Source organism: Drosophila miranda, assembly GCF_003369915.1.
Source record: "Drosophila miranda strain MSH22 chromosome Y unlocalized genomic scaffold, D.miranda_PacBio2.1 Contig_Y2_pilon, whole genome shotgun sequence".
In the NCBI taxonomy this organism is placed as follows: Eukaryota; Metazoa; Arthropoda; class Insecta; order Diptera; family Drosophilidae; genus Drosophila; species Drosophila miranda.
In genome coordinates, this window is record NW_022881614.1 from 35,790,324 (window position 1) to 35,811,137 (window position 20,814).

The following is a 20,814-nucleotide window of genomic DNA, read 5'->3' on the forward strand; positions in this document are numbered from 1 at the left end:
TCGACTCACTTTCTCAAATGGTACCGAGAACAGAGAACTAATAATTTGGAAGAGTACTTTTATCTGGAAACCCCTAACTCAAAACTTCTAGAAAGGGTAATAAAGTAGCGTCCTACTGACCCACACTCGCGCCACGTTGTTCTTCTTTTTGTATTACTTTATAATTGCTGTGTTCGGGCAGCCTTTAACCCAAATACGAAGCCGAAGTTGGCGCCGCCGTCTCGGCAGAATGTAGTGGTCGCTTGTCGGGCGGATAGGAAAACATATTTGTGTTCTTCGCCTGAAAGTATGCCCGATGGTATTTGTACAATTTATATATTTATGTATATTATATATATAAATATATTTATATATATTATATTATTTATACAAGTATATATCACACCTCACCGAGATACTTATTAATTATTATACCCGATACTCAAAATGAGTATTGGGGTATATTAGATTTGTGGTAAAAGTGGATGTGTGTAACGTCCAGAAGGAATCGTTTCCGACCCCATAAAGTATATATATTCTTGATCAGCATCAATAGCCGAGTCGATTGAGCCATGTCTGTCTGTCCGTCCGTCCGTCTGTCCGTCTGTCCGTCCCCTTCAGCGCCTAGTGCTCAAAGACTATAAGAGCTAGAGCAACGATGTTTTGGATCCAGACTTCTGTGATATGTCACTGCTACAAAAATATTTCAAAACTTCGCCCCGCCCACTTCCGCCCCCACCAAGGACGAAAATCTGTGGCATCCACAGTTTTAAAGATATGAGAAAACCAAAAACGTAGAATTGTAGAGAATGACCATATCTTTAAGACTGCGGAATCTGAATTGGATCGTATTATTATTATAGCCAGCATCAAGAAAACAATTTCATTTTTTCTCGCCCTGTCTCTCTCTAACACACACGTAGCATAGGCGGCTTTGCTTAGAGTAAAACATTAGCGCCTAGATCTCAGAGACTACCAAAGCTAGAGCAACCAAATTTGGTATCCACACTCCTAATATATCGGACCGAGACGAGTTTGTTTCAAAATTTCGCCACACCCCCTTCCGCCCCCGCAAAGGACGAAAATCTGGGGATATTCAAAAATCTCAGAGACTATTAAGGCTAGAAAAACCAAATTTGGTATCCGCACTCCTGTTAGATCTTACTATAAAACGTGTATCTCAAAATTTCGCCCCACCCCTTCCGCCCACACAAAGGACGAAAATCTGTTGCATCCACAATATTGCACATTCGAGAAAACTAAAAACGCAGAATCATAGATAATGACCATATCTATCAGATTGCTGAATCTGGATCAGTCAACCCTAGGTGGCGCTAGCCCCCACAGGACCAGGAACATTTAATATGTAACACCACAACAAGAAATTAAGCCAACCTAACTATACACTAACTATGGGGAATAAACTTAACGAGGGGGAACGTTGTGAGTTGCTGCGGACACCGCAACTCTACGGTTATACCCGATACTAAGTCAGTATGGCTCTCCTCCGGCAGACGCCGCTAATATTAAACGACACGACAAAGAGTGCGTGCGAGAGAGACAGAAAATCAGTCTGAGCGTGACGTCGGGCGCTGCGTAGCCACTGCAAATTGATTTCTTGCTTTTGGCTATAAAAATTATCTGATCTGATCCAGATTCAGCCATCTGATAGATATGGTCGTTATCTATGATTCTGCGTTTTTAGTTTTCTCGAATGTGCAATATTGTGGATGCAACAGATTTTCGTCCTTTGTGTGGGCGGAAGGGGGTGGGGCGAAATTTTGAGATACACGTTTTATAGTAAGATCGAACAGGAGTGCGGATACCAAATTTGGTTTTTCTAGCCTTAATAGTCTCTGAGATTTTTGAATATCCCCAGATTTTCGTCCTTTGCGGGGCGGAAGGGGGTGTGGCGAAATTTTGAAACAAACTCGTCTCGGTACGATATATTAGGAGTCTGGATACCAAATTTGGTTGCTCTAGCTTTTATAGTCTTTGAGATCTAGGCGCTAATGTTTTACTCTAAGCAAAGCCGCCTATGCTACGTGTGTGTTAGAGAGAGACAGGCGAGAAAAAATGAAATTGTTTTCTTGATGCTGGCTATAATAATAATACGATCCAATTCAGATTCTGCAGTCTAAAAGATATGGTCATTCTCTACGATTCTGCGTTTTTGGCTTTCTCATATCTTTAAAATTGTGGATGCCACAGATTTTCGTCCTTTGTGGGGGCGGAAGTGGGCGGGGCGAAGTTTTGAAATATTTTTGTAGCAGTGACATATCACAGAAGTCTGGATCCACAACATCGTTGCTCTAGCTCTTATAGTCTTTGAGCACTAGGCGCTGAAGGGGACGGACAGACGGACGGACGGACAGACGGACAGACAGACATGGCTCAATCGACTCGGCTATTGATGCTGATCAAGAATATATATACTTTATGGGGTCGGAAACGATTCCTTCTGGACGTTACACACATCCATTTTCACCACAAATCTAATATACCCCAATACTCATTTTGAGTATCGGGTATAATAATAAAAATAAAATTAAACCGCCGTAAATAACCGTGGTGTGAAACCAAAGTGCACTCGATCGGAAAAAAAAGAACCCAAGAAAGCAGATTGGGCTCTAATCGAAAAGTTTTGAAATATTTTTGTAGCAGTGACATATAACAGAAGTCTGGGTCCAAAACATCGTTGCTCTAGCTCTTATAGTCTTTGAGCACTAGGCGCTGAAGGGGACGGACAGACAGACAGGGCTCAATCGACTCGGCTTTTGATGCTGATCAAGAATATATATATTTTATGGGGTCGGAAACGATTCCTTTTGGACGTTACCCACATCCACTTTTACCACAAATCTAATATACCCCAATACTCATTTTGAGTATCGGGTATAAAAAAACAGAAAAAACGAGGGGGAACGTTGTGAGTTGCTGCGGACACCGCAACTCTACAGTTATACCCGATACTTAGTCAGTATGGCTCTCCTCCGGCAGACGCCGCTAATATTGAACGACACGACAAAGAGTGCGTGCGAGAGAGACAGAAAATCAGTCTGATCGTGACGTCGGGCGCTGCGTAGCCACTGCAAATTGATTTGTTCCTATTGGCTATAAAAATGATCTGATCTGATCCAGATTCAACAATCTGATAGATATGGTCATTATCTATGATTCTGCGTTTTTAGTTTTCTCGAATGTTTAATATTGTGGATGCCACAGATTTTCGTCCTTTGTGGGGGCGGAAGTGGGCGGGGCGAAGTTTTGAAATATTTTTGTATCAGTGACATATCACAGAAGTCTGGATCCAAAACATCGTTGCTCTAGCTCTTATAGTCTTTGAGCACTAGGCGCTGAAGGGGACGGACGGACGGACGGACGGACAGACGGACAGACGGACAGACAGACAGGGCCCAATCGACTCGGCTATTGATGCTGATCAAGAATATATATACTTTATGGGGTCGGAAACGATTCCTTCTGGACGTTACACACATCCACTTTTACCACAAATCTAATATACCCCAATACTCATTTTGAGTATCGGGTATAAAAACCCAACAACACATGGAAATTTTAAAAATGCATTTGATAAAAGTTTAAAAGTTTGAGCTTAAAAGCGTCCGCTCGGCCGGGTCCCATCCGCGAGCTTATGCCATGCAGCACGCGCTGTACGATTTTGTTTTTGGTTTGCAGGCAAAAGTTTAATGCACCCACACACAGTCACACGCCCAGCTACGAAAGATCTTTCGCCGCGGGAACACAAACAAAAACTGAGTGAGCTTTATAATATACCAACAACACTACATTTCTTTGCCTCCCAAAATTCCGCGAGCGTGGCAAAAGCTTAGTTCTTTTTTGCTAGAGCTGTTTGTCGGTCGTTGACCTCACACTTTTAAAGTAGTCACAGCTGATTGGCCTTCTGCCTTTACAGTACGCTTGGTAAAACGAATAGTATGTCCAACTACTCCCTGAAGCCGATGTGCTGGGACATGTGTACCTATATTGCGCTATAGTATTATCTTTCTATTTAAGGAAAAATCATTAGTTTATATCGCACTATAAAATATCGTATATGCACTTATAACTATTTACACTTATCGTATTTATTTATCTAAATATTCCCTAGTAATAATAGCTACATCTCTTGTGACGCTTTTCGTTCCTCCTTTTGTCCATTTAGCCTTGTCTTGGAGTTCTCGGTTAGTGTTTCTTTTTTCTTGTAACATGAGGGTATCTGAATATAGTTTCTAATAAAATGATTGTTAAGATGAATATGTGCTAGACGTTGCCGTATTTGGGGGGAACCATGCCGCTCGTGAGCGAAATAGGATGACCAATACCGGACACTCCAGGGATCCTGATATTATTATTGGCTCTTTCAGGATCATGGTAGGGTGGGCGTGGCACGACTCCGTGCCAGCAAAACAGAGATGTCCGCCGCGGTGGTAGATCCCTACTCCTTCTCTGCACTATCTTTGCCCCACTATACTTTCCCCTAACGATCCTTTCCTTGTCTGTCCCCCTCCCATTCCCAAAAAGAGTACGCGAATTTTAATAAAATAATACCAGCAGGAGCGAAGCAACCAAAGAACCCATCCCCATTTCCGACCAGAGACCAGCCGTGGAAGCGAGCGCGTACTCCTTCTCAGTTAGCCGACCACCAGCTTCATCGTGCAAAGATTCACTTCGTTACTCGTTACAGTAATAATTATTTTATTTGGCGCCCAACGTGGGCCGAAAGGCCTGTAGGTCAGGGTTGACGTAATTGTAATCCTTACAAAGCGGAGTTACATTAACTTATATGGTTGTGTGACCCCAGCCAAACTTGACCCCGAAGCAGAAAAAGTGTTGAGAAAGTCCATAACACCTGCGAGCAGTGCATAGTCATGCACTGGCTTAAGACTTTTGTTCCCTGTTTCCCACCCCCCTTCCTTAAAGCCCTTCTTTTTGTCCTGGAATTGGATCCTGTGATGGTGGATGCTTATTAGTTTCCGATAACGTTTAGCCTGCATCGGAGTATGATCCAAGACCCCTGTTCGATGGTAAGCTGCTCTGGAATCGATAATAGCTTCAACATAGCTTTATTGCCGAGCAGTATATGCCATAGCAGTGAAATCTAGATGGATTCACTGGTATGTGGAGGATAAACCCGCGGATAATACTGAGGGACAGGACTTCATTTACTTTTTTCCTTGTCTCGAATCAACTTTCATAGAGATCGGTTGTGTCGCGCTTGTGCAAAGTTGTTTTCTTTATTCTGCTTTAGCGGAGCATTCTCTTGTGTGCTAAAAATAGCATACATCGTAAATTCGGGTGCTGCTTTGTGCGGTGTCGGCAATTGGACAAAAACAAAAAACACATTTGTGAACGTTTTTACAACTGTATTCACTGCCCTTCGGGCAAGACATTCCCCTCAGTCTGCGCACAGCCGCACAAGAGGGGCAATAAAAACTTCGCTTATCAGCTACGGTATAATGAATGCGAATAGTTCATCTGACTCTCGGCTTAGAAATAAGCGGACTGATCATGAGAGAATGCTTCTAATATCAGGCAAATTACCTTCCGAGATTCGTTCTGAGTACCGTTCAGAGGCTGAACGCTCTACATGCACAGAAACCACAACAACAGTAACATTCACTAGTGCCACCAACAACACCACCTACACCATGGCAACTGCTACAATAAGCAGTATCTGCCCTGCACTAAGCTTTGATAGCCAAGAAAACTCCATATCCACATGCCCCGACTACCCTGATGCAAAAACACTTCGCACTGCTGCCGAACGACTTCTGGATGCTCAAAAACGGAGAACGGGCAAAAGAAAAAACGATCAGACTTTGTCATCTAAATCTAAACGAGGGAGCGGCGGCCGGGACCTGGGCTTGCCCCCACTACAAGCCAACAGGCAAACACCAACAACAGATTTTCCATTCTTGATACGAACATCCCAAGTGATAGTAATAATGAGGAAGTTCGGATGAATGTAGATGCAGACGCTGGAAATGACCAACTGGATGAACACCTTTATGAAGCAGTTAATACAGACCAGTGTCTTCAAGGAGAATCAACGAGCTCTGGTAATCAGCTTAAAGGCCCTCCAAAACCACCGCAAATAGTTGTCAATATTAGCAACTTAAATGACTTATTTGATGTCATAAAGGACGTTGCAAATTTGAATAACGTTGTCGTCAAAGCTAACCAGGGGGAAACGGTCAGAATCCTCCCCAAAGACAGTGATACTTATAGAGCAATTGTGGATTGTTTCGATGCCATTGGAATAGAATTCCACACATACCAATTGCAGACTGAAAAGCCTCATAGAATTGTTGTAAGAGACCTACATCATAGCACCCTAAACAATGATATTACCGCCGATTTTAAAATGTTGGGCTTCGAGGTCCTTCACATCCATAATCCAAGCTCAAGGACTAACAAGGACGAAAAACTTAATATTTTTTTCATTAATATTAAGCCTTGTGAAAAAATTAACGAAATTTACCAAGTCAAGACCCTTTGCCGCCAAAAAATAAGGATTGAAAATGCGAAAATCCACAGAGATTGCTCAATGTCGTCGATGCCAGGATTTCGGCCACACAGCCAAATACTGCCGCCGACATCACAACTGTGCCAGATGCGGTGAAAATCACCAAACCTCACAATGCACACGCCCCTAGATGCACAGCCAACCTGCATTCACTGCTCTGGAAGCCATATGGCCAGTTACAAAGGATGCCAATGGTATCAGGAGTTTCTACGCCGATCAATGGGCTCCGCAAAGAAGGCAATTAATACGAACAGGACGGGTCATGTCCCCTTAAATAATCAAGTGGCATAAGCTTACTCTACCACACTTCCTGGAGACCAGCAACAGTTTCCTACCTTGCAGTCTATTCACAAAAAGGGGGCTAATAGACCAACAATACAGCAGCACCAGCGAAATATTGTTCAGCACCAACCTTTGGTAGGCACTAGAAGTAATACAGGAGCCTCCTATGCTGCCGTAGCAAATGGTAATTCAAATGCAATACCTGCTACACCTGCTCAGCGTCGTTTTCATAGTCTACAAGCGCATCAGCCACAAGGATTGAATAACCAGCAACAGAATTCATATGAAGTTCATGCACTGCTACAACAACAGCAGACAAAATTTCAACAAAGGCAACAACAGCTCCAACAGCAGCAGCAGCAGCAGTTTCTTATGTGGCTACAGCAACAGCGGCAAGAACAGCAGCAGCATAATAGTCAAGCCAATCAACGCCTTGAAAAACTTGAAAAAATGGTTTTTGAATTGGCCAACACGATTAAGCAATGGGCTGGATCTAATCTTCAGCTCCAGAACAACGTTTCAGCAGCTCAATGAACCCACTTAAGGTTCTCATCTGGAATGCTAACGGCATTTCAGGGAAAGCAAAAGAAGTTGAGCTCTTCGCGCACAAGAATAGCGTTGACATTTTTCTTTTGACGGAGATCAGAATTAAAAGAGGGGCAGCTGTAAAAATACATGGATATGCCTTCTATCCAGCCTTCAAGCCATCGCGGAATAATAATAGCGTTGGTGGAGTTGCGGTTTTAGTTAAGACGTCGCTTCGTCATTTTCCACAAAGGGTCATTGAGACACGCAGCATGCAAATGTCAGCAGTAAAAGTAGCCACAGGACTGGGCGATGTGGAGTTCAGCGCCATTTACTGCCCTCCCAGAGTCAGGATTGAGGAAAGACATTACATCGATGCACTCCGTGCTTGCGGGCAAAGGTATTTGGTTGGTGGTGACTGGAATGCCCGACACTGGCTGTGGGGAGACACTTACAATTCCCCTAGGGGGCGAGAGCTAGCGGAAGCCATCTCTGCTACTGGCGCTAAGATCCTTGCAACTGGATCACCAACCAGGTACCCATATGTACTCAATCGCACGCCGTCCTGCATAGACTTCGCAGTACATCATGGTATTCCGGATTCTCGAGCAACAATAAGTCAGAGCTGGGATCTGGACTCCGACCATCTGGCCTTAGTCATCAGCATTAAAACAGATGGCATTATAGAAAATCCAAGCCCTCATCTAGTCACCATGTGTATACACACATGGCTGCTGCTGCCTCAACGCCCTCGCATCCTCCGACAAGCGCCGCCTATGGAATAGTTCTTACAAGAGAGGCCAGAGAGCTTTTGTCACAAAAAAGGAGATTTCGCAGACGCGCAATCCGATCTCAAGACCCATGGGACCGAATTCTATGGAACCGGGCTGCCAAGCAACTTCGAAACACCCTGAGAGAACTTCGAAGCAACTTCTTTGAACAGAAGCTTGCTTCCATGGATTACACCGTGGATGCTGGATATTCGCTTTGGAAGACCACTAAGTCTCTTAAGAGACAACCGTTCAGACAGATTCCCATCCGGTGTCCCAACGGTGAACTTGCTAGAAACGAAGAAGAGCAGGCCAATTCGTTTGCACATCATTTAGGGGACAGGTTCACCCATTACCAATTCGCCACGGAGGCGCAGAACAAAGAGACAAAAGATAGTCTGCAAACAACTCTACAAATGGCCTTACCCATTAAACCAGCCAGGGCTGAGGAGATTGTTGAAGTCATCAAGTCCCTACCGAGGAAGAAGGCTCCTGGCATTGACAGACTGTGCAATTCCACACTGAAAGCATTGCCTACTCGGGCGATACTCTACATAGTGCTCATTTTTAACGCCATGTTAAGGATGCAGTTTTTCCCTAAGCAGTGGAAGATAGCAACAATCCTGATGATCCATAAGCCTGGAAAACCGGAGGACGACCCTGAGTCGTATCGGCCAATAAGTCTTTTGTCTTCCTTATCTAAGGTATGGGAGAGGCTTCTTGCCAATCGTCTTGGTAGTATAATCAAGGAATGCCGTATCTTGCCGGATCACCAGTTTGGCTTTCGGGAGGGACACGGCACAGTGGAGCAAGTCCACAGATTGGCAGGACACATCCTACAGGCCTATGATGATCTAGAATACTGCAATGCAGTCTTCATTGATATGCAGCAAGCCTTCGATAGAGTTTGGCATATCGGCCTACTGAGCAAAATTAAAAAACTGTTCCCAGTACCATACTACGGTGTCCTACGATCATATTTGGAAGGACGTCAGTTTATGGTCAGGTTCAGGAACACACATTCAACACCTTGCCAAATGAGAGCTGGAGTTCCACAGGGCAGCGTCCTTGGCCCGCTGCTTTACTCTATCTATACTGCAGATCTACCCTCCCCAAGCGAGCAACATATGGAGGCCCCCCGTAAGGCTCTGCTTGCTACCTACGCGGACGATATAGCACTGCTCTACAGCTCCAAGTGCCGCCTTGAGGCAGCAGATGGTCTCCAAGAGTACCTCTACTCTTTGGCAGCTTGATGCAAAAGATGGAATTTAAAAGTCAACCCACTGAAGACCACCAATCCATGCTTCACCCTGAAATCGCTCATAGACCACACCCCACCCATAAAGTTTGAAGGCGTAACTTTGGACCAACCAGAGCAAGCAAAGTATCTCGGTATCACCCTTGATAAGCGTCTTACTTTTGGTCCACACTTGAAAGCTACGGCTCGTAAATGTGGGCAAAGAATGCAGCAATTGCGGTGGCTGATTAACAGAAGAAGCACCATGTCACTGAGAGCCAAAAGAGCAGTTTATGTACACTGTGTAGCCCCGATCTGGCTCTACGGTGTGCAGATTTGGGGTATAGCTGCCAAATCGAACTATAAACGGATACAGGTCTTGCAGAATCGCGCCATGAGGCAAATAACGAACTGCCCTTGGTACGTGCGCGGCTCCACCCTACATCGGGATTTTAATCTGCATACAGTAGAGGAGCAGATTGGAAGGCACACCAGCAGATACAGTGACAGGCTAATTAGACACCATAGTATGCTCGCCAGACGATTACTACCTGCCAGGCCTTTGAGGCGGTTGAAGAGATTGGGTTTTGCCAAAACTATTGGCCAACTCTAAGTTTCCCTCCCAATATTATAATATTATATTTTTTGTAAGTCCTCTCGCATTTAGCATTAGGTTTGGCTACCCCAATATTATTTACCAGTGATGTTAAGATACGTTATATGCAATGTACGGATTCAACGCTTAATAAAAAAAAAAAAAATAATAAAAAAAAAACATAAAATAAAAAAAAAAAAACTGGTATGTGGAAGTTGGCTGGACACAGGGTTATTAGTGGAGTAAATCTACGACCTGCCGCTACACAGAAGCGTATTAGTGAATACATTCGCCCGTATCCCTTGGAAATTGACAGGTACCTTGGGTAGCTTTGGTTCAGTTGTCGCCGGAGTCAGCTAGAAGAATTAACATTTTTTTTTGTTGCCGCTCAACTCGAATCGGGGTTATTAGGGTGCCTCCGTCTTTTGTTTCTCTCTCTACTTTCTAGTGATTGGTCTATTCGTGCGCCGATTTATACAGCAGGTTATCGCCGGCCGAACGTGGTACCCCTGGTGCTGGTGCGTTTCTTCGTGCTACGCTTCCGGCCCGGACCGATAATGGCTGCGGAAAAGGTATAGGTCGTAGCACGCAGAAACTATTACAAACTCCCCGTAACCGCTTCGGTAATGTTTCCTCGATGGGCGGCTGACGAGCACCGTCGTGATCCTGGTATGGGCACGCGTGCAAGAACGTCGTCCGTCCCTATGTTTAGGCGTTCGCCGCAGACAGGAAGTGGCCTAGAGCTACTATTTGGGTCACGATTGCCGAAGATACCTTCTCTTTATTTCCCCCTTTTTCGCTCTACCACGCATAGTTATTGGCAACCTTTTCGGAGGGAAAGGGTTGCATGGTTTCCCCAAAATCTCTCTATCAAAGATCGATTTTTTTTGCTTTCTCCGTTATTATTGTTTTTATACCCGATACTCAAAATGAGTATTGGGGTATATTAGATTTGTGGTAAAAGTGGATGTGTGTAACGTCCAGAAGGAATCGTTTCCGACCCCATAATGTATATATATTCTTGATCAGCATCAATAGCCGAGTCGATTGAGCCCTGTCTGTCTGTCCGTCTGTCCGTCCGTCCGTCTGTCCGTCCCCTTCAGCGCCTAATGCTCAAAGACTATAAGAGCTAGAGCAACGATGTTTTGGATCCAGACTTCTGTGATATGTCACTGCTACAAAAATATTTTAAAACTTCGCGCCGCCCACTTCCGCCCCCACAAAGGACGAAAATCTGTGGCATCCACAATTTTAAAGACATGAGAAAACCAAAAACGTAGAATTGTAGAGAATGACCATATCTTTAAGACTGCGGAATCTGAATTGGATCCTATTATTATTATAGCCAGCATCAAGAAAACAATTTCATTTTTTCTCGCCCTGTCTCTCTCTAACACACACGTAGCATAGGCAGCTTTGCTTAGAGTAAAACATTAGCGCCTAGATCTCAGAGACTACAAAAGCTAGAGCAACCAAATTTGGTATCCACACTCCTAATATATCGGACCGAGACGAGTTTGTTTCAAAATTTCGCCACACCCTCTTCCGCCCCCGCAAAGGACGAAAATCTGGGGATATTCAAAAATCTCAGAGACTATTAAGGCTAGAGTAACCAAATTTGGTATCCGCACTCCTGTTAGATCGCACTACAAAACGTGTATCTCAAAATTTCGCCCCACCCCCTTCCGCCCAAACAAAGAACGAAAATCTGTTGCATCCACAATATTGCACATTCGAGAAAACTAAAAACGCAGAATCATAGATTATGACCATATCTATCAGATTGCTGTATCTGGATCAGATCAGATCATTTTTATAGCCAACAGGAACAAATCAATTTGCAGTGGCTACGCAGCGCCCGACGTCACGCTCAGACTGATTTTCTGTCTCTCTCGCACGCACTCTTTGTCGTGTCGTTTAATATTAGCGGCGTCTGCCGGAGGAGAGCCATACTGACTTAGTATCGGGTATAACTGTAGAGTTGCGGTGTCCGCAGCAACTCACAACGTTCCCCCTCGTTTTTGTTAATATTTGTCTGAACTAGATTTATAGGAACGTGCTTAAAGCTAGTTAATATATAGTATAACTTTACGATGCCGGTAGACCGAAGCCCGGATTATAGGATTCAGCCAAGAGAGAGCGAAATCGTTTGCTGTGTATGCAAGTTAACGTACCCAATTCTATTGAGCTCTTATACGAGCTGTAAACAATCTTTGGCTTTCAAAAACGAAAACAATTTCAATCTTGGGCCTCCGCCTAATTGATTTCTAAGATGTACAATCTCAATGGCTACCGCCACCCGGCTTCTCATAAACAATCTCACACCCGGCTATCTGCAGATCCTGCACTTTAGGCATTTTACAGTTCTCTCTTTGGATGACGAAATCCAATACTCGGGATGGCGAAATCAATTGAAATGTTTATAGAAAAACTATTCCCGAAAGGGATCGACGATGCAAAGATCAAAAAGTTCAAGTCAGTCTTGATCCAGAAGTGACACCGAAAAGTCGAGCTAAAAACTAAGATCGCGCAAACCCTTTGTCCGGAATTGTAGCATATCACATACAACGATTGTTGTGTGTGGCGGTGCCACTCGAGCTGGTCGGGGTTGTATCGGGCAGGACTGGTGCACGCGCTGGCTCCGGCTGTATGATCGGTAGTATGGGGGGGGGGTCCTATACTGGTCCTTTCCTATACGTGCTCGCGTCGATGCCTTATCTTATTATTTTTGTTCGCGTGCAATACCCTGCGTATGACCGTATGATTAGTGTTAGGGGGTTGGGGAAGGAGGATGAGGAGGCTGGGGGAATTAGAAGGGACAAAGGAATTAAGGGGAAAGGGAAGTGGGCTTCCGCCATGCATATCCGAACCGACGGGTAGCTGTGCTGGTGTTGGATGCAACAGCCATGGCCCTCCCAACCTTGATCATCCTAATTCCGAAGAAAATATGGCTTATGGATGATCCCTTTTCTCGCCGGGGGTCATACCTCACTCTCCCTCATCGATCCCTGCATGGCTCCTAAACAAAAATCTTCTAACAAATCATTTCCAAATCATTAACAATATTTATTTTTAACGATAGTGCCTAAAGCTAAATACATGGGTAGAAAGAAAATGATATATAGTTATGGGTTGAGTATAAGCTAGGGCAATAAGAGAATTAAAACTATAGGAATAATAATTTTAAATAATAGGAATAAAATATATAATCTCAAAAACAGATGGTAGGGTACTGGGAATAATTTCATGAATATTTAACTAGGAACTTTTGTAATTTAAGATTTCTTCATTTTCGTTATTTTCGTATTAATGCAAAAGTAAGGGTAACTAATCACCGTCGCATAGGTGTGAAGCACCTGCTGCCGCTGATGTGCGCTAAAGCTTAAAGCTTCCAAAGCTCTTGAGCTTTTCGTGGGCTTAAGGCCTCCTTACAACAAAAAAAGCTCCAACATAATTTAGGGAAAAATCAAAGAATACGGGCGACCGGGCTCATGTATGGGTTTTTTTGTCTCTTTATGTTAAAAGTTTATAAACGTTAACTGGGAGTTCGTTCACTTACGAACTTTCATGTTCCGGCCACGTCCAAAAGATCTTTCGGCGAGGGGAATACCTGTAAGTTTTAGAGAGAGAGCACACACACATGGACACGCATGACCACGGCTAACACCAGATTATCTTGATCTTCTTTTCTTTTTATACCCGATACTCAAAATGAGTATTGGGGTATATTAGATTTGTGGTAAAGGTGGATGTGTGTAACGTCCAGAAGGAATCGTTTCCGACTCCATAAAGTATATATATTCTTGATCAGCATCAATAGCCGAGTCGATTGAGCCCTGTCTGTCTGTCCGTCTGTCCGTCTGTCCGTCCGTCCGTCTGTCCGTCCCCTTCAGCGCCTAGTGCTCAAAGACTATAAGAGCTAGAGCAACGATGTTTTGGACCCAGACTTCTGTGATATGTCACTGCTACACCGCCCACTTCCGCCCCCACAAAGGACGAAAATCTGTGGCATCCACAATTTTAAAGATATGAGAAAACCAAAAACGTAGATATGTAGAGAATGACTATATGTTCTCGAATGTAAGATCTCAACCAGATCGTATAATTATTATAGCCAGAATCAAGAAAACAATTTTATTCTTTCTCGCTCTGTCTCTCTCTAACACATGGTCGGTTTTGCCAATTGCAAAATATGAGTTCAAGGATCTCAGAACCTATAAGAGCCAGAGCAACCAAATTTGGTATCCATACTCCTGTGATATCGGACCTTGACCGTTTCGTGTCCAAATTTCGCCACACCCCTTCCGCCCCCGCAAACGACGAAAATCTGGGGCATCCACAAATCTCAGAGACTATTAAGGCTAGAGTAACCAAATTTGGTATCCGCACTCCTGTTAGATCTTACAATAAAACGTGTATCTCAAAATTTCGTCCCACCCCCTTCCGCCCACACAAAGGACGAAAATCTGTTGCATCCACAATATTGCACATTCGAGAAAACTAAAAACGCAGAATCATAGATAACGACCATATCTATCAGATGGCTGAATCTGGATCAGATCAGATAATTTTTATAGCCAAAAGCAAGAAATCAATTTGCAGTGGCTACGCAGCGCCCGACGTCACGCTCAGACTGATTTTCTGTCTCTCTCGCACGCACTCTTTGTCGTGTCGTTTAATATTAGCGGCGTCTGCCAAAGGAGAGCCATACTGACTAAGTATCAGGTATAAATGTAGAGTTGAGGTCTCCGCAGCAACTCACAACGTTCCCCCTTACAACAAGCGCACTACATAATCCCCCCCACTTAAATCACGCTTGGGGTGGGACACCCAAAGTGGGATCCGCGCTTGTAACAATTCATGTCAAGGTCTTATATCCTTGGTATGAAATTTGCCTACAAGGCGGCCTTGAAGATCTTCAAGTTCGTAATAGCAGTTTCCTAGCTTCCTGCGCACTCGGGACTTTATAAAGGTTGGTGCTAACTTTGCGCTAAAGCCCTTAGCGAAATTGCTTTGCTGAAAGTTACGTCTATATACTTCCTGTCCATCCCTATAGGAAATTTGTCTCGTTCGTAAGTTATAGGATCTGGCATTTCGGAAGTGCTGGGCCTGTATAGAGCCTTTTGCTTTGCTGCAAATTATGTCGAAGGAATCTTCTCGCGAAAATTGGACACCGCGATCTTCTAACATGTCTAGGTTACGCATCAGTTTATAGCTACTGGCATCGGTTACCATATTCTGTCCAAAAGAAAGCCGATACGGGGTAGTGCTTATGGCTAAATGATGACTAGACCGAAGTGCACAGCAAATGCTGCTTAACTTCTCATCCCAATTACGTTGATCCGGGTCAACATAACTTTTGATGGCCGCCAGAACGGATCTATTTACTCTCTCCGAAGCATTGGCTTGAGGAGAATAAAAGGCAGTATAGACATGAGAGATATTATATTTGTCAAGCAGGGAGTTAAAAGTGTGAGATTTAAATTGGACCCCATTATCGCTTACGATGGTTTCGGGAACCCCGAAACAGTGAAAGAGGTCTTCTTCCAGGAAGCGTTTTATGGAATCTGCTGTAAATTTTCGTACGGGCTTCAAAAATGGAAATTTTGACAGATGGTCTAACACGACAAAGATGCCAATATTTCCTGACTTGCTTCTCGGATAAGGTCCTAAAAAGTCTACAAATAATTTTTGAAAGAATCGAGAAGGTAGTCCCGTATTTCCCATTGGTGGCTTTAAGGGTTGATTTGGATGCTTCGTGGTTTTACAGATATGGCAATTATTTATGAGTTCTTTGACATCCCATTATTTGGCCAATAATAAGATCGCCTGAGTCTTTCAAGGGTTTTATTTATCCCACTGTGGGCACACAAGGGATCCTCATCGGCAGCTTTGAGGACGGGTTTTACAAGGGATGGGGGTATCCAAAGTTTCCAGCAGGAATCGTCTGTGATCTTGGTTCCATCGGCATGTTCCGCACGCCGAAAGATGCGTTCATCTTTGATTTTCAGATCAGGCAATCGGGAACTGTTCGACCTAATCTTCTCTTTAATTGACTGATATTCTGGTGATTTGAACTCAGGAGAATCAGGGTCGACCAACATGCTATCAATTGCCAAGAAGGACAAGTCTTCTGAGTGCGTACGGGACAAGGCATCGGGGACTATGTTATCACTCCCTTTTCGGTGTAAGATTTTAAATGCAACTTTAAGGACCAGCGAGGCAATCGGGAGCTAAGATCAGCCTGCGACATTAGCCACTTTAAGGAGGCATGATCTGTAATGATTGTGAATTCTTGGCCCTCAATGTATGCCCTGAACTTTTTTACGGCTAAAACCGCAGCGTAACACTCTTTTTCAGTTACAGTGTACTGCCTCTGGCATTTGTTAAGCTTTTTCGACATAAAAGCAATTGGTACGTCTGCGCCCTCGTTGTTTTCTTGCATTAGAACTGCCCCTACGCCGGTATGACTGGCGTCACAGTGTATTGAGAATGGTATGAAGAAATTTGGGCTATGTAGAACTGGCGCGGAACACATTTGGGACTTTAATGACTCGAAAGCAAGCTGAGCCTCGTCAGTCCAAATAAACTTGCGCTTAGATTTCAGAGTATCTGATATGGGTGAACTAATAGCTGCATAATTGTGGATGAACTTGTGGTACCAGCCTGTCATTCCAAGAAATCGACGAACTTGTTTGATCGACTGGGGAGCTGGAAAGTCCTTAAGGGCGGCTATTTTGACAGGATCAGTGCGAATATTCCCACCACCAACCACGTGGCCTAAATATTTAACTTCTTTCCGGCAAAATTTGCTTTTCTCCACATTTATAGTAAGATTGGCCTTGGAAAGTTGGGATGCGACCAGTGACAACACCTCCAGATGGAGCTCAAAATTATCGGATATAACTAAGAGGTCGTCAAGATATATGAATATTTCATTCCGTAGCTGGGCAGGTATGACTTTATCCATAAGTCGCGACAAGGTACAGGGTGCGTTGGTTAAGCCGAATGGCATGACGACAAACTCGTATAAGGGACGGCCAGGCACGGTAAACGCTGTCTTATCACGAGATTTTTGATCGAGAGGAATTTGCCAAAACGCGTTCTTTAGATCGATGCTTGTGATGAACTCTGCTTTCGGTAGTCTACTCAGGATTCCGTCTATAAGGGGCATGGGATATGCATCCTTTACCGTGACCGAGTTTACTTTCCTACAATCGATACACAATCTAACCTTGCCAGGCCTTTTAACCAGCACTACGGGCGAAGACCACGAACCGATTCTTGTATAACCCCAAGCTTCAGCATTCGGTCTAATTCCTCGTACATTAGCTTCTCCGTTGCCGGTGACACCGCATAGTGGCGTTGTTTAGTGGGCTTTGCCTCGGCTACCTCTATCGTGTGAGTGATTACAGAGGTCTTTCCTAGACCTTGCTTTGAGTAAGATGGGAAGAGAGTTATTACCTCCTGTAGTAATACTTGCTGTGAAGGCAGAAGCGCCCTCATTGTGGGGTCTTCTAAGGTTTCAATACGTAAATTTTGTGTCATCAAGTGCAACGGTAAAAGTTCAAAAGCCGTCCAAAAATCGATTCCTAAATAGAGATTACCCGTCAAGGAAGGTACAAAATAAAAAAAAAGTTCCTTGGATTCCCCTCTATACGTGACTTTTGCGGAAATTTTGCCGACTATACTTTGGCTCTTTCCGTCGGCAGTTCTAACATTTAAGGGACAGCGGCTTATATTGGCCTTTATTCCGAATAACGTCGGAACCGTAACTTCCCACCTATGCAGCTAACTGAAGCTCCAGTATCCATTAGTCCTATGACTGGTTTACCAAAAAGCATAATCTGAGCATGGGGTCGTAAATCATTTGGTTTTCCAACTACAGAAGCTAAGAGCAGTCTTTTCTCAAGTTTGCAATGTTTCTTAAAATCGCTTCTTCGGCGCTGGGATCGATTCGGAGGGCTAGCAAGGTGGTCAGCGTATACGCTGTTTGACACGTCTGGTATAATAAGGTCAGTGGAAGGAGAAGAATTGATCACTCGGTATTGGTCGCTTGGTTGACCAGTTGCACTTTTCGGCGGTGCACGCGACAACGAGTTTTTTGCCGTGTGGGGGTTGCACTTTCTGCAACTAGGCTTATAAGTATCGGCCCTGCCACAACCATAGCAAAATACCCTACGTTCGGCCATGCACTCTTGGTATCGATGGCCTTTGCCACCGCAATTCCAACAGACGAACTCTACGGCTGATACTTCCAGATCTTCTTCTTCACCTACTTCTTCACTATCTGGGGCAATAGATTCGTCTAATATAGCATTGACTTGGCGGCGTGGTAAAGTTCGGGGGGCCGCCAGGGGAGGCTTGGTTTTAGCTACGGACTGCATGAATATTTCTCGCGTTCGGACCAGGTGACGTAAGGATTTCACAGTCGCAGCCGACTCATATAAAATTTCATGCTTTATATCAGCCAAAAGGTTTGTTCGCAGTGTCTCAACCAAGGCTGCCTCAGACATTGGCTCAGACAGTTGCCAATGCGGCAATTACGCCATAAAAATCATCAAAGGACTCGTTTGGTCGCTGTTTCCTTAATTCGATCTCTGTTCTGATATTCCTATCTGTTCTATCGTCTTTAAATTGGCCACGCAAGGCTAGGCATAGATCTGCCCAACGGACTTCAGGGAAACTTTTATGATACCGCCAAAACCACTCGCTGGCGCTTCCATCAAAGAGGTTACTGGCGTATCGAGCTGTTATTTCAAAGTTACCGTCCAAAGTTTGCTTTGTAAGTGCTTTAATACGGTAAATGAAGTCCTCAATCGTCATACCAGCCTTTCCCGTAAACCGCAGTTTCTAATTAGACATTATCTGGCTAACACGATCTGCCCGGAGGGATGAAGCGGAGGAACCTGTGGAAACTCCTGAGCCAACATTACGGGTTTGCCCCAAATTCGAGGGTGACGAACTATTTCCCGATTGATTAATCCCCGGCACTGGTACCTGTTCACTAGTGGACAGCCGAAAAAGTTGCTCGATCGTTTGCTGTTCTAGTTCTGCTACCGGTTGCATCCGAGCTGCATTTATGTTCGGGGAGGGTACAGATGCCGTACTTTGAAGTCCATCGGAAATGGCTCGAACTAGCCGGTTAGTTTGATCAGCCATGCTGGTCGCCAAAATTCGGGTTTGCTCTACCATAGCTACTCTAATCGCGTCCACTATGGACTGCTGTATAGTTTCCGCCATAGTGGCCTGATTCTGTTGAGGGTCGACGGCGATTGGAGGCCTGTTGGCATTCTCTGAGTTAGCCATCTCAAGAGGGCTTAACGCTTCAACTCTTTTGCTTTGACTTCTAGTCTGAAGGGACTGAGTAACAGATGGCATTCGTGCTCTAGACGTAGACGGACCAATGGGACTAAGATTCTCAGCTGAGGCCGATGTGATGTTCAGGTCTTGCTGACAAGTGGGACACTTCCGTTTGTTACCACTTTTAGCGGTGAAGCACACTCTGTGGAAGGTGTGACCACAACTGGCCGACAATAGTTGTACCTGGTAAACGATTACTTGGAGCAAATTTGGCAATGCTTCCCCGTGTCTTCTGAGAGGGCTAAATTATCCGTACTACGAGACACCACCATTTCGGTTTGGGCACCACCAAGTATGAATATATTAGATATATATAGCAAATGCAAAAAAAATAATACAAAAAAAGTCACAGTCAATAGATTTAGATATATGTAGATATCAAAACAGTTTAGGAGCCATGCAATCGTTTTTTGGGTAGGAATAGAGTAAAGCGGATTGCATTGTTTTCGGGTAGGGAAGGGACAGGAATGGGGTAATCTACTTATAACTGAAATCTGCCTCACAAGTTAGGTCCGTGGCAGGATAAATAATCCCTCATCCAGCGAAATCTAAAAGGTCAGATCAGAAGTATTGGGGCTGAGAAAGGTGCTGGATTAGTTCCACTAATCATCAGGTAGTATGGGAGTCCGATGTCACCTAGGCTTACCGAGGCTTGCAACCTCAGTAATCTTCTCAGGGGTTCCTCGGGACAGCCAAAACCCAGTTAATTAGGGGCAATCTTCGTAGAATTTCATCCTAAACGATTTGGAATGCGCTCTCCTTTCCTGCAGTAGTGTTCTCGCTTAGCTCCTATAACAATCTTCGACTAGTTGATAGGCTAAGCTCGACCCACGGAGTTATACCCAATATAAGTTATAACACTTCCAGTATCCACTGGATAAGTTGCAAAAAAAAAAAACGGTCTAGCAAGGATAAAAGTCAGGTGTTACTTTTGACCAAGTTATTTCTTTAAATGGGGCAAGCCGGATCGGCCCCACGTTGGGCGCCAAAATAAGATAAATGTAGCATATCACATACAACGATTGTTGTGTGTGGCGGTGCCACTCGAGCTGGTCGGGGGTGTATCGGGCAGGACTGGTGCACGCGCTGGCTCCGGCTGTATGATCGGTAGTATGGGGGGGGGTTCCTATACTGGTCCTTTCCTATACGTGCTCGCGTCGATGCCTTATCTTATTATTTTTGTTCGCGTGCAATACCCTGCGTATGACCGTATGACTAGTGTTAGGGGGTTGGGGAAGGAGGATGAGGAGGCTGGGGGAATTAGAAGGGACAAAGGAATTAAGGGGAAAGGGAAGTGGGCTTCCGCCATGCATATCCGAACCGACGGGTAGCTGTGCTGGTGTTGGATGCAACAGCCATGGCCCTCCCAACCTTGATCATCCTAATTCCGAAGAAAATATGGCTTATGGATGATCCCTTTTCTCGCCGGGGGTCATACCTCACTCTCCCTCATCGATCCCTGCATGGCTCCTAAACAAAAATCTTCTAACAAATCATTTCCAAATCATTAACA

General features: G+C 44.4%; 1 protein-coding gene across 3 annotated transcripts in view; it reads right to left on the minus strand.

The window, feature by feature from the left end:
• Positions 1 to 20,814, minus strand: part of LOC108160677 (voltage-dependent calcium channel subunit alpha-2/delta-3) — a 136,106-nt gene that overhangs the window by 18,658 nt on the left and 96,634 nt on the right. The window lies entirely within an intron of this gene.